Here is a 13,787-nt window from a genome sequence, read left to right as displayed (position 1 = left end):
GCAGGACGAACAGACTGAAAAACTCCTTTGTCCCTCACGCCATCAGACTGTACAACTCCTCTCTGGGGGGGAGGAGGGGTAACAGGAGGACAGAGGACGGGAAGGAGCAGTAGCCTAGCCTGACAAAAAAGCAGTACTGGACAATGTGCAATATAAATGTGCAATACCTCTCCTGCTGGACTTTTTTCATATCTTTTTAATATATTTGTATATGTAACTTAATTTATTTATCTAGACGTTTTCTAAAGACTTAATTTATCTAGAAGTTCTCTCTTTTTTCTATTCTATTCTCTGTTTATCCTATAATGATGCTACTGGAATTTTAATTTCCCTGAGGGAACCATCCCAAAGGGATCAATAAAGTTCTATCTAATCTAATCTAATCTAATCTAATCTAATAACTTTTAATTATCTCATTGCGATGGCACCTGTCAAGGAGTGGGATATATTATGCAGCAAGAGAATGATCAGTCCTTGAAGTTGATGTGTTGGAAGCAGGAAAAATGGGCAAGCATAAGGAGCGACTTTGACAAGGACCAAATTGTGATGGCTGGATGACTGGGTCTGAGCATCTCCAAAATGGCACATCTTGTGAAGAAAAAGAAGAAACCTTTATTTGTCATATGCACAGTTCAAGCACAGTGAAATTCATCCTCTGCATTTAACCCATCTGAAACAGTGAACACACACACAGCAGTGGGCAGCCACACTACAGCACCTGGGGAGCAGTCAGGGGTTAGGTACCTTGCTCAAGGGCACTTCAGCCCAAGGCCGCCCCACGTCAACCTAACTGCATGTCTTTGGACTGTGGGGGAAACCAGAGCAAACCCACGCAGACACAGGGAGAACATACTGTACAAACTCCACACAGAAAGGCCCTTGCTGGCTGCTGGGTTCGAACCCAGAACCTTCTTGCTGTAAGGTGACAGTGCTAACCACTACACCACTGTGCCACCCAAATGCAAACTCCATACAGAAAGGCCCCTGTCGACCACTGGGCTCAAACCCAGGACCTTTGTGGGGTGTTCCCGGTATGCAGTGGTCCAAGGAACGACAACCAGTGAACCGGCGACAGGGTCATGGGTGTCGAAGGCTCAGTGTTTCGCACGAGGCACGAAGGCTAGCCCATATGGTCCAATCCGACAGAAGAGCTACTGTAGCACAAACTGCTAAAAAAGTTAAAACAGAAAGGTATATGTATATCTTAAAAGGTATACACTACCGTTCAAAAGTTTGGGGTCACCCAGACAATTTTGTGTTTTTCATGAAAAGTCACACTTTTATTTCCCACCATAAGTTGTAAAATGAATAGAAAATATAGTCAAGACATTTTTCTGGCCATTTTGAGCATTTAATCGACCCCACAAATGTGATGCTCCAGAAACTCAATCTGCTCAAAGGAAGGTCAGTTTTATAGCTTCTCTAAAGAGCTCAACTGTTTTCAGCTGTGCTAACATGATTGTACAAGGGTTTTCTAATCATCCATTAGCCTTCTGAGGCAATGAGCAAACACATTGTACCATTAGAACACTGGAGTGATAGTTGCTGGAAACCACGGGCGATTGCTCTAAGACAACAAGGGAGGCTCAGCCTCCTCTAAAAATGACGAACATCGTGTAGGATGAATTGCGCTAGGCTTATGTTATAGCCGACCTTATAACATTGCTATTTCAGATCCAGAATCATAGAAATATATGTGCTCAACCCAACTACAGTGCGAAATCATTCCCTTATAACTTTCCCCAGTTCGCCTAATGTGTGCGTGAGTTTTTCCCCCTCATGACAGCGCGATGCAGCCCAGCCTCAGTGGACTTCAATGGCATTTGGGAGCTATGCGCTTTTCAATATCAAAATGCAAGATGGTTATTGGACAAATACTGTGAAAACGCCCGCCCCACGGAGTCCCAGCCTCAGTGGACTTCAATGGCATTTGGGAGCTATGCGCTTTTCAGTCTCAAAATGCAAGACGGTTATTGGACAAATACTGCGAAAACGCCCGCCCACCGGACTCCCAGCCTCACAGTGGGAGGGACATGGCAGTTTCCGCGAGGAGACTGGTGATTGGTGAAAGCGGCCGGATATTTTCTTTGATTGACAGCTCGTTTCAAATATAGGCAGGCAGCGGTGAATTTCAGTTCAGTCCCATGCGGATTCGCAAGTGCTGTGGTGTATTGTAAGAGATCAGCTTACATTTCAATTTCATTCATTACATACGGTTTCTACCAGCTTTTTTAGTTTGTATATATTTTCATTGTAAATAAAGTGTAAATATAGTGTTGTCAAGTTTGCTATCTTAGTTCCAGAAATTTCGTTTATTTGAGTGACTGAACTTGAACTTGAGGGGGCTAGTCAGCTAGCAAGAAAGCTGCGCACGGATACCAAGCATTGCTGATTTAATTTTGGCGAAGCCATTTGCCAGTCTTCCTTTTGAGGAAAAAATTAAAATTAAAGAGCAGGGTAGCCCAACGCCTCAAATTGACTTGGTGAAAAAGGTAGGGAATAATACTCGTTCCTTTCAGCTCTCCTGGTACGAGAAAGTGAATTGGCTAACAGCAAGTGACCCACATCAACAACAGTAAATAGGCTACTTTAGTAATATGTCATGGATGGACCAAAAATATAGAATCTATTTAAAATGTTTATGCTGAGTATATTATATTGGAACATATATTTTTCTGGATATGAATTAAACACAGCTACAATTTGGAAAACATTTTTAAACAAAAACACAGCCGAGAACGTTTCACACTACAGACCTGGATTAAAAGTGAAGGGTTATCAAAATTGTCAGTAAAACATTTCTCAGTCAAAATAAGTAAAATATAGGGAAAGTGTCATTGAATGGAATGTGTGGCACCCAGCTCTATGTTTGGCTCCCCAAGGTCAGTGCTTGTGCTTATTCCAGAACACTCTGCTGTTACTGCTGAGGTTCCTGACAAAGAGCTGCTTTCAATAATGATCAATTTTTAAACAACATGCCACAATTTTAAAATATAAAATATACCCCCCCCCCCCCAACACCACCATCATGTATATTGGACAGTAGGCTAATGGGCCAAAAGAACCTGTTATTTCACAGTTTGTGACGCTGCCAACAATCAGCCAGATCAGAGGCAAGAGTATGGGCAAAATTGATGTTTTTTTCTTTTTTCTTTTAAAATCTGAAAATATCGTAACCGACCAGCCTCCCCTGTTTGAAAGACTACCAGCCGCCACTGCTATACACCTATGGAGATATTGCACCAAAAACCAGACATTTGCAGCTAGAATAGTCATTTACCACATTAGCAATGTATAGAGTGGATTTCTGATTAGTTTAAAGTGATCTGCATTGAAAAGAACAGTGCTTTTCTTTCAAAAATAAGGACATTTCAAAGTGACTCCGAACTTTTGAACGGTAGTGTATGTTTAATCAAAAAATATTTTTAAATGAAGTATTAATAATTCGGGGTTTTTTTTAAAAAAAAACAAAACCTTGAGTGACTTTTATTCTGTTTTATTGGAGTGAGGCGCTCTCTCCGCCCCGCCCCGCTGTGATGATGATGACGCCACATCACTGCCAGAACTGGAAAGTCCAACATCTGAAGATCTTCATCTTCACTGAGGAGCCTTTCACTTTATACAGGTTTGTGATCGTAATAAACATTTTATATATTATGGCTTATTTATTTACGACCAGATTAATCTGTCATATCGGCTGCTAAAGGTGAATGAAAGCAGGTTGACGTGTTCATTTCCTGGTTTGTTTGTTTTATTTTTATTATTATTTTTGGCTAGCCAGCACGCTAGCTTCACTGACTTACAGTGTTTACTTTTTTAGTTTAAGTCTGAATTTGACGGTTAGAAGCAAATTTATATTTACAGTTAAATAAAAGCACTTTTTGTTTTGCTGTATTTGTCTTGTGAAGTGTCAATACGTCACTTCTCGCCTTCACTTGGAATCTCGAGCATCTCATAAGTGCAGTCTGGAGGTTAGCCGTCCCAATCCGCGTATTAGTGTACTAAATAGTGTAGAAGAGTACCGTAGAGTCGTACAGTACATTGACGCACTATGTGGAACTGTAGTATGCGGTTTAGGACGGAGCTGCATTGCCTGGTTTACTCGTTTGTTTGGGATTAATATGTTTTGAACTGAATGTGAGATTAAATTCAGGGGCCCTGAGTAGACCAGGAGTCCCGAAGGACTCTCAGGAATAAAATTGTCCAAATTTGGATCAGATCCCAGTGCATTAACATGTCAGAGGGGATAAAATTATTAATTTCACCATTTCTTTCTTTCTTTCTTTCTTTCTTTCTTTCTTTCTGATGGTTGTGTTTTATGATGTCTATGTCAAAACTTCCAAAAGCTGCGTTTTATACATAAAACTCAAGTTTAGGTTTGCACTAATCACTCATCACTTATTGGAGTGTCTTTTGTAGGTTTGGGTTAGGATTAAAGTGCATGTTCTGGACCATTTTTTTTTTTTTTTAATATGAAAGAACGTCCCTTTACACACTCATCCAGAAGGATAATTTTGCACAAGGCCATCTGTCTACAGCAGAAAAAAATAAAATAACAAAACGCGTCTGGAAAAATCCCAAGGGAGTCTGGAGCCAGAATCGTGACGTCACCTGCGGAAGCGCCAGCAGGCTGCGAGAGCTTTGCACGGTTTCAGTGCACAGCCTGTGTAGACTTAAGGCCAATTTATGCTGACAACGCAGTCCTCGCAGATGGTGTCTGCATAGCCCCCCCCACCCCACCTTCGCAGACGCTCTGCGCGAACCTCCCAAAAATTGTGACCACCACAGAAGCCTCGCAGACAAGAGGGCTCTGATTGGTCCACTCTACATCCACTGTACACGCACTTCCGCTTCCCTACTTTCCCGGTTTGGTTTGTTTTCACTACCGCCATTTTTAAAAACACGAGCGAAGATGGAGCAGCACGAAGAGTGGGTGATTGAGGAAGTACGTACATCTATACGACTCCAGTTCTAGTCATTATAAGTAACCGGAGGATAAACACTCCACTAACCACACCCACCAACTACTCCTAGCGACTTCGCGCCCCCTTGCGTTGTGGCGGTGAATAACATCGCGCACGCCTATTACTCCCCGCTCAACGATAAATTACAACTGTCTGAAAAAAGCTGTCTGCGAAAGCCTTGTCGCAAGAGCATGCAGAGGCCCTAAGCGCTCCCATTTCTCTCTCATTGTCCGATCTTTTGGGAAACGATGAGTACTAATCCCATCAAGATCGGTGTTGCTACACCCTCCTACGATATGTCTGTTAACCATTTTAACAATTACACGATAACGTTGAAGAGATTTGCAGAAAACCACCAGGTTGTTTTCTCATAAACAAACCAGCGCTGATGTAGGATTCAGAAGGAGGCGTCCCACACATACATGACGTCACGAAAATCAGTGTTTGCCGGGAAATCCAAATGCCGAGTTTTTTCAGAGGCGGACCAATTCGCTTCAAATGGCTTGATTTCAACTGAATTTTTCTGGTATTGCGCAAGGTAAAAAAAAATTGCAGAGAATGCAGAATGTTACAGATATTTGGGCAAAGTTTAATATAAAATAGGAGAATTACATTGATCTTGCTCCTGAATTTAACCGTGATATGCACTTTAAAGTTCCCTGATTTGATCATGAGCTCCGATTACTGTTTGTTCACATGTTTTCCTCTGGGATCTCATGTTTCCTCCAACCTTTTAACATACCAGCAGGTGATTCAGTGACTCTAAATTGTCTCTAGGTAAGCATATCGGGTGAAAATTCAAATTACTTGAAACTGCTCTCATTGAATATATAATTGAATGCAGAACAATATACTTTTTACAGAATGAAAATATATTTATTTGTTCTTGGGATATTACAAATCAAAGATTGAAAAAACGGCTTAATTTTTAGAAAACGAATACACGTTCATCAGTAAAACTCTTTCAGTCTCTATGGAAGCAATTTTGTGCCAAAATGTTCATACAATATTTTTGAAATATCAAATGAAAACGACAAATCAAAATACAAAAAAAGAACAAAGTCAATTTTTTTAGACTGGCAAACAAATTATTCATGTAATCGTGCAAAATATCAGTCTGTTACTCTTCAGAAACCTTTTATTTTTGTTCCGCGTCTTTCTCAGTTTTGTTTGACGTAATTTATTTTGGTTGCAATTCCAGCTTTCTCGTTTGCGCTCCCTGACTTTTTGCTTGAAGTTTTGGCACAAACTTCACATGTGGGTGGGCTGTCCAGGAATGCATTCCCATTGGCTAACTTGTGTTTGACTGACAGCTCCGCTCAGCCATTCCCTACTCGGATTCTGGGGGACTGTTTGACGAGTGACCGATCCATTGACGGTAAACAAGGATCGAGTGGACTTCAGTGGCGACTATGATATTGAATTAATTCAACAAAGTGTAAATTCAGTATCATAGTCGCCACTGAAGTCCACTCCATCCTTGTTTACCGTCAATGGATCGGTCACTCGTCAAACAGTCCCCCAGAATCCGAGTAGGGAATGGCTGAGCGTAGCTGGCAGTCAAACACAAGTTAGCCAATGGGAATGCATTCCTGGACAGCCCACCCACACGTGAAGTTTGTGCCAAAACTGCAAGCAAAAAGTCAGGGAGCGCAAACGAGAAAGCTGGAATCGCAAACAAAACTGAGAAAGACGCGGAACAAAAATAAAAGGTTTCTGAAGAGTAATAGACTGATATTTTGCACGATTACACGAATAATTTGTTTGCCAGTCTAAAAAAAATTGACTTTTTGTTCTTTTTTTGTATTTTGATTTGTCGTTTTCGTTTGATATTTCAAAAGTATTGTATGAACATTTTGGCACAAAATTGATTCCATAAGTCTCCACCTACACGGACAGAACTGGGCAAATCTGCCTTTAGTTCATATGCAGCACATGAGTGGAATACATTACAAAATACTTTAAATTTGGACTCCCTATCCTCCCTGAATGACTTTAAAAATATTTTAAACTCAGTTCTCACACAGCAGTGCCATTGTTTTTCATAATTTTTAACCCGTATATCTTTAATTCATTTTTTTATTTTTTCTTGTCCATAATATCTGGAATGTTGACATCTGGAATATCTATGTGCTTAGTCTGTTAGTCTATGTTTATTCTATTTTCATTTTTTGGAATGCCTGTGTGCTTGTGTGTGTTAATATTGTATGTTCTGTGTGTATGTTGTCTATGTACAGTGGCTTGCAAAAGTATTCATACCCCTTGAACTTTTTCACATTTTTCCACCTTACAACCACGAACTTAAAAAGTTTTTTGAGATTTTATGTGATAGACCAACACAGAGTAGCACATAATTGTGAAGTGAAACGAAAATGATAAATGGTCTTCAAAATTTTAAACAAATAAAAATCTGAAAAATGTGATGTGCATTAGTATTCAGCCCCCCTGCGTCAATACTTTGTAGAGCCACCTTTTGCTGCAATTACAGCTGCAAGTCTTTTGTGGTATGTCTCTACCAGCTTTGCACATCTAGACACTGAAATTTTTGCCCATTCTTCTTTGCAAAATGGCTCAAGCTCAGCCAGATTGGATGGAGAGCGTCTGTGAACAGCAGTTTTCAAGTCTTCCCACAGGTGCTCAATGGGATTTAGGTCTGGACTTTGACTGGGCCATTCTAACACATGAATATACTTTGATCTAAACCATTCCATTGTAGCTCTGGCTGTATGTTTAGGGTCATTGTCTTGCTGGAAGGTGAATCTCCTTCCCAGTCTCAAGTCTTTTGCAGCCTCCAACAGGTTTTCTTCCAGGATTGCCCTGTATTTAGCTCCATCCATCTTCCCATCAACTCTGACCAGCTTCCCTGTCCCTGCTGAAGAAAAGCATCCCCATAGCATGATGCTGCCACCACCATGTTTCACAGTGGGGATGGTGTGTGCAGGGTGATGAGCAGTGTTAGTTTTCCGCCACACATAGCGCTTTGCATTTAGGCCAAAAAGTTCAACTTTGGTCTCATCTGACCAAAGCACCTTCTTCCACATGTTTGCTGTGTCCCCTACATGGCTTCTTATGCCTGTCTTTCAACAATGGCTTTCTTCTTGCCACTCTTCCAAAAAGGCCAGATTTGTGGAGTGTACGACTTATAGTTGTCCTGTGCACAGATTCTCCCACCTGAGCTGTGGATTTCTGCAGCTCCTCCAGAGTGATCATGGGCCTCTCGGCTGCTTCTCTGACCAGTGCTCTCCTTGCTCGCTCTGTCAGTTTAGGTGGACGGCCATGTCTTGGTAGGTTTGCAGTTGTGCCATACTTTTTCCATTTTTGAATGATGGATTGAACAGTGCTTCTTGAGATGTTCAGAGCTTGGGATATTTTTTTTATAATCTAACCCTGCTTTAAACTTCTCCAGAACTTTATCCCTGACCTGTCTGGTGAATTCTTTGGTCTTCATGATGCTGTTTGTTCTTCAGTGTTCTCTAACAAACCACTGAGGCCTTCACAGAACAAATGTATGCTGAGAGTAAATTACACACAGTAGGACTCTAACTAATTAGATGACTTCTGAAGGCAATTGATTGCACTGGATTGTATTTAGAGGTATCAGAGGACAGGGGGCTGAATACTAATGCACACCACATTTTTCAGATTTTTATTTGTTTAAAATTTTGAAGACCATTTATCACTTTCGTTTCAGTTCACAATTATGTGCTACTCTGTGTTGGTGTATCACATAAAATCTCAATAAAAAACTTAAGTTCGTGGTTGTAAGGTGGAAAAATGTGAAAAAGTTCAAGGGGTATGAATACTTTTTCAAGGCACTGTATATTGAAACTTTTTATTTGCTGCCACCTTGGCCAGGACTCCCTGGAAGAAGAGATAATGTATCTCAGTGGGACATTCCTGGTAAAATAAAGGATGATTATTATTATTATTATTATTATTATTATTATTATTATTATTATTATCTGTATAAGGATCACATGGTCCAAAATGGGCCTCATTAACCAATAAGATCAAATGTTTTTTTCTTAACTTTTTTTTTCCCCCCCAAGATATTTACATAGAGATTGGCAGGTATATAGATGGTTGTATACTGAATACAAAGTTTGGAAAAATTAGCAAAAACAAATGATGCAAATTATTATTTAATTTGTATTAATTATTGCTAATTAGGTATGTTAAATTGGTATACGCAATTAAAAAAAATAATAGATTATTTCTAATTTCCTCTTTGTGCTCCTAGGCCTTTGTATTACTCAAAAGTAGGGTCTACTAGTGTTTATATTACATAATATAAATTATAATATTCACAGCTTTCAAGGCGAACCTTGAAAAAACTGTGTGATCCAATAAACAATTCCAGTAAACTGATTTGAAATTGACACTCGTGTTTCTGACTTCCGTTTTTAAAAAATCTCATTCTGACCACTAAGATCTCAATATTTTTCATCAAAGCAACTCCAGTTATATTCTTCATAGTTTGTTTATTTACAGGAATCAGTTTGCTTTGAAAAAATAAGTAGGTAAATCTATGAAAACTCGCTTCAAAGTCTCCTCCGGGAGGAGGCCCCGGGGAAGACCCAGGACATGCTGGAGGGACTATGTCTCTCGGCTGGCCTGGGAACGCCTCGGTGTTCTTCCTGAGGAGCTGGCCGAGGTGTCTGGGGAAAGGGAAGTTTGGGCTTCCATGCTCAGGCTGCTGCCTCCGCGACCCGGCCCCGGATAAGCGGAAGAAGACGAGACGAGAACTCGCTTCAAAGTCTCCCGTGAATCATAACATCAAAACTAGCAGATGGAAAATTTTGCTGAATCCTTCATCAGAAACAGTGAGAGAACATCCCTATGAAAGTGATCTGATTGATATTCAAGAGTAATCCAGTCGGAAACCGATCAGAAGAGAGAGAGAGAGAGAGCCTGACTGCTTTCCCATGACTCAAAAAGAAAAGCACCGGCAGTTTCCCAACGTCCTGCGAGCAGAGTGTTTTTACTTCAACCTGCTGTTACTCCCAAAGTACTGAACAGATCTTAACGAGAGAATTTCTTTGGAAAGCAGAGATTATAAGCTTTTTAATGATAGTATTCATGATTAGAAAATATTCAAGAGTTAAGCAACAACAAATTTGGAAACTTGGATGAGTGTCTGCATGCGGAATTTTCACAGCATGGTCAGCGAGTGTCTGATATGCCTACTCTCGGGGCGAGTGTACGCTATGTCCAAAGTATGTAGACACCTGACTGTCACACCTGCATGTAGGTCTGCAAAATTAGAAGTACACATTTGTTCAAACCTGTCCCAGCATGACAATACTCCTGGGCACAAAGCAAGGTCCATGAAGACATAGTTAACCAAGAATGGAGTGAAGGAACCAAACCGAACACCTTTGGGATGAACTAGAATGCTGACTGAATGGACCACAAGGCGATCAGCAGAAAGCGCTTAGTTTTTGAATTCTGCAACCACTTGGTGGCAACTACTTGAATTTGATTTAATTTTTTTTGCACAAATGCAGATAAAAATGTAGTGAATAAGCACACAAAATTGTCAGGTTTAAAAACTGCATGTTAAAGGGACAGTCCACCGTACTTCCATAATGAAATATGCTCTTATCTGAATTGAGACGAGCTGCTCCGTACCTCTCCGAGCTTTGCGCGACCTCCCAGTCAGTCAGACGCAGTCAGATGCGCTGTCACTCCTGTTAGCAATGTAGCTAGGCTCAGTATGGCCAATGATATTTTTTGGGGCTGTAGTTGGATGCGACAAGTTCAGTTACACAAATTGAAACGTAGCGATTTTCTATGCTATGGAAAGTCCGCACTATAATGACAGGCGTACTAACACCTTCTGCGCGCTTCGGCAGCGCATTGATATCTGAGCTCCGTATCAATGCGCTGCCGAAGCGCGGAGAAGGTGTTAGTACGCCTGTCATTATAGTGCGGACTTTCCATAGCATAGAAAATCGCTACGTTTCAATTTGTGTAACTGAACTTGTCGCATCCAACTACAGCCCCAAAAAATACCATTGGCCATACTGAGCCTAGCTACATTGTTAACAGGAGTGACAGCGCGTCTGACTGACTGGGAGGTCGCGCAAAGCTCGGATAAGTACGGAGCAGCTCGTCTCAATTCAGATAAGAGCATATTTCATTATGGAAGTACGGTGGACTGTTCCTTTAATTACCTGTCTTTTATGCATCACAGATGCAGGAAGAGTTGCCAATTTAAAGGGCTGATGACACGAACATGACTCTATGCAATTTCTTAAATAAACTATACAACATGGCAAACGTTAGATTTCTGTTATAATTACGTGAAAAGAAGCTGTTGTTACGCAAATATCCAACTTTTAATTGCACAGCGCAAGAAAACTGGGTCCGTGGCTCGCGGCCATGTTGTGACGTCAGCGGGAGAACACGCTGCGGTTCACTGGCTGTTCTACTCTGGTTCTACTCAATGGAAATGGCGCATGAAAACGCCGGTGAACTCTCTAGTGCTAGCTCTTCCTCTTCTGGGAGTCTAGAATTGTGTTGATCTCTTCCGAATAGAATCTATGATAGCCTACCCTCTTTACCCTTTGCCTCTCGTTGCTAGGCGGCAGTTACATGAAAGCCGCAAGCTTTCACAAGCAAATACATGACTGATATCACGCCGACTTTATGATTACATTTATGATTATCATGTAGAATCTATAGCTCTACGTACCTTTTATCTTATGTCGTTTCTCAACACATGTTCTGACAGGAGGACTGTCTTTGGATCCGGCATAGCTACGAGTAGACCCCCTCCGGAATACTGGCAGTGTTGCCAGATTGGGAGGAATCCCGCTCAGTTGGGCGGTTTCAAGTGCATTTTGGTGGGTTTTGAACATATTTTGGGCTGGAAAACGTCAGCAGTATCTGTTGCCAGATACTGCTGACGTTTTCCAGCCCAAAATATGTTCAAAACCCACCAAAATGCACTTGAAACCGCTCAACTGGGCGGGAAACCTCCCAATCTGGCAACACTGTGTAGGCACTGCTGATGGTAGTAACACACGTTTGTGATGAACTGAACACCCAAGAGATTCTTTTAAGCTGGGAAGGGTGTCAAAACAATCCAAATCGAAGTGTTCAGAGCACAGGACGGATGTTGGTGAGGGCTCCCACTTGTCACGAGTGCGCCTGACTTGCTTCACCCACTTCGCATGCAGCTCGGGATCTCTGGGAAACTTGAATAAACTTACCCCATCCTTGTAGGTTTTGGAGCAAAAGCCGGCAACACAACGCGAAGGCAATAAATAAATAAATATATGTGTGTGTATATATATATATATATATATATATATATATATATATATATATATATATATATATATGTGTGTGTGTGTGTAATAATACTAATAATGACAAACTGAACACCTGTCGCATCAACAACAAACTGGTAAGTTAGGAGGAAGGTTCTTTCGCTGATGTCATATAGCTCCTCCTCCTCTTTCGTCTCCTGGGTGCTGCAGCCCCGTCAAATTTGCCCAAATAGCCGCATTTTTTATCATAACTTGTAAAATAGGCGCCTTCATGAATTAATATATGGATCATTGGGAATTACTTTTTATGTTATAAAACGTCGCCAAAGATGTCAAAAACGTGTCATCAGCACTTTAAGAAACTAAAAGGAGTCATACATGAGGATCAGATGGAAGCTTTGAAAATTATAACTCTTGAATGAATTGTCCAAATTTGATCAAACTTTCACAGTTTTTTTTTTTTTTTTCCTTACAATGTTCTGTACGAACTTGGTATGTATACAGGTCTCTAGGGTTCATTTTCCTTTAAAATCAAAAGAGGAAATATAACTGACATAACGCTGGAATTTTCTCTTTCCAGTTCCACACAATATACATCCCAATACAAATGAAAACTTTCAAATTGCAGATCATCCCACAAGAATGTGATGAACTTGAGCTCATACCACTTTCGATTCAAAATTCAGCAGCAGATTAGATCTACTGCCAGGAATTACCTTCTAGTAGTAGATCTACTAGTGCATCTCAAAAAATTAGAATATTGTGAAAAAGTTCAATATTTTCCATCAGTTATTTAAGAAAGTGAAAATGTTATATATTATAGACTCATTACACATAAACTAAAATGTTTCAAGCATCCTTCTATTTTAATTTTAATCAGTATGGCATACAGTACAAAAACATAAAAAAAAACCCATCTCAAAATATTAGAATATTTCATTTCGAGTTTGAGTAAAACAGTATAAACACAGTATATATCTCGGTCTAGTTCAGTACACACAACCACAATCATGGGGAAGACTGCTGACTTGACTGTTGTCCAGAAGATGATCACCGATGCCCTCCACAAGGAGGGTAAACCACAAAAGGTCATTGCTGAAAAGGGTGGCTGGAAAAGGTGCACAAGCAACAGGGATGGCCGCAGTCTTGAGAGGATTGTCAAGAAAAGTTGATTCAAGAACTTGGGAGAGCTTCACAAGGAGTGGACTGAGGCTGGTGTCAGTGTATCAAGACCCATCATGAACAGACCTCAAGAAAGGGGATACAACTTTCGCATTCCTAATATCAAGCTACTCCTGAGCCAGAGACAATGTCAGAAGTGTCTTATCTGGGCTAAGGAGAGAAAGAAATGGACTGTTGCTCAGTGGTCCAAAGTTCTCTTTTCAGATGAAAGTACATTTTGCATTTAATTTGGAAATCACGGGTCTGGAGGAAGAGTGGAGAGGCACAGAATCCAAGGTGTTTGAAGCCCAGTGTGAAGTTTCCACAGTCTGTGATGATTTGGGGTGCCATGTCATCTGCTGGTGTTGGTCCACTGTATTTTATC

At 40.7% G+C, this 13,787-nt stretch overlaps 1 protein-coding gene across 2 annotated transcripts in view; it reads left to right on the top strand.

The window, feature by feature from the left end:
- The first annotated feature begins 3,540 nt into the window (after positions 1-3,540).
- The window catches only part of slc41a2b (solute carrier family 41 member 2b), a 71,650-nt gene continuing 61,403 nt past the window's right edge, over positions 3,541-13,787 (top strand). For both annotated transcript variants that reach the window (XM_060903400.1, XM_060903401.1), the window contains exon 1: positions 3,541-3,625. The gene's annotated coding sequence lies outside the window, so the exon portion shown is untranslated. The remainder of the gene's footprint in view (positions 3,626-13,787) is intronic.

The sequence above is a fragment of the Neoarius graeffei genome, chromosome 21, assembly GCF_027579695.1.
Source record: "Neoarius graeffei isolate fNeoGra1 chromosome 21, fNeoGra1.pri, whole genome shotgun sequence".
NCBI classification, from domain to species: Eukaryota; Metazoa; Chordata; class Actinopteri; order Siluriformes; family Ariidae; genus Neoarius; species Neoarius graeffei.
Note: the sequence above shows the minus strand (reverse complement) of the source record. Positions and strands in the feature narration are given on the sequence as shown.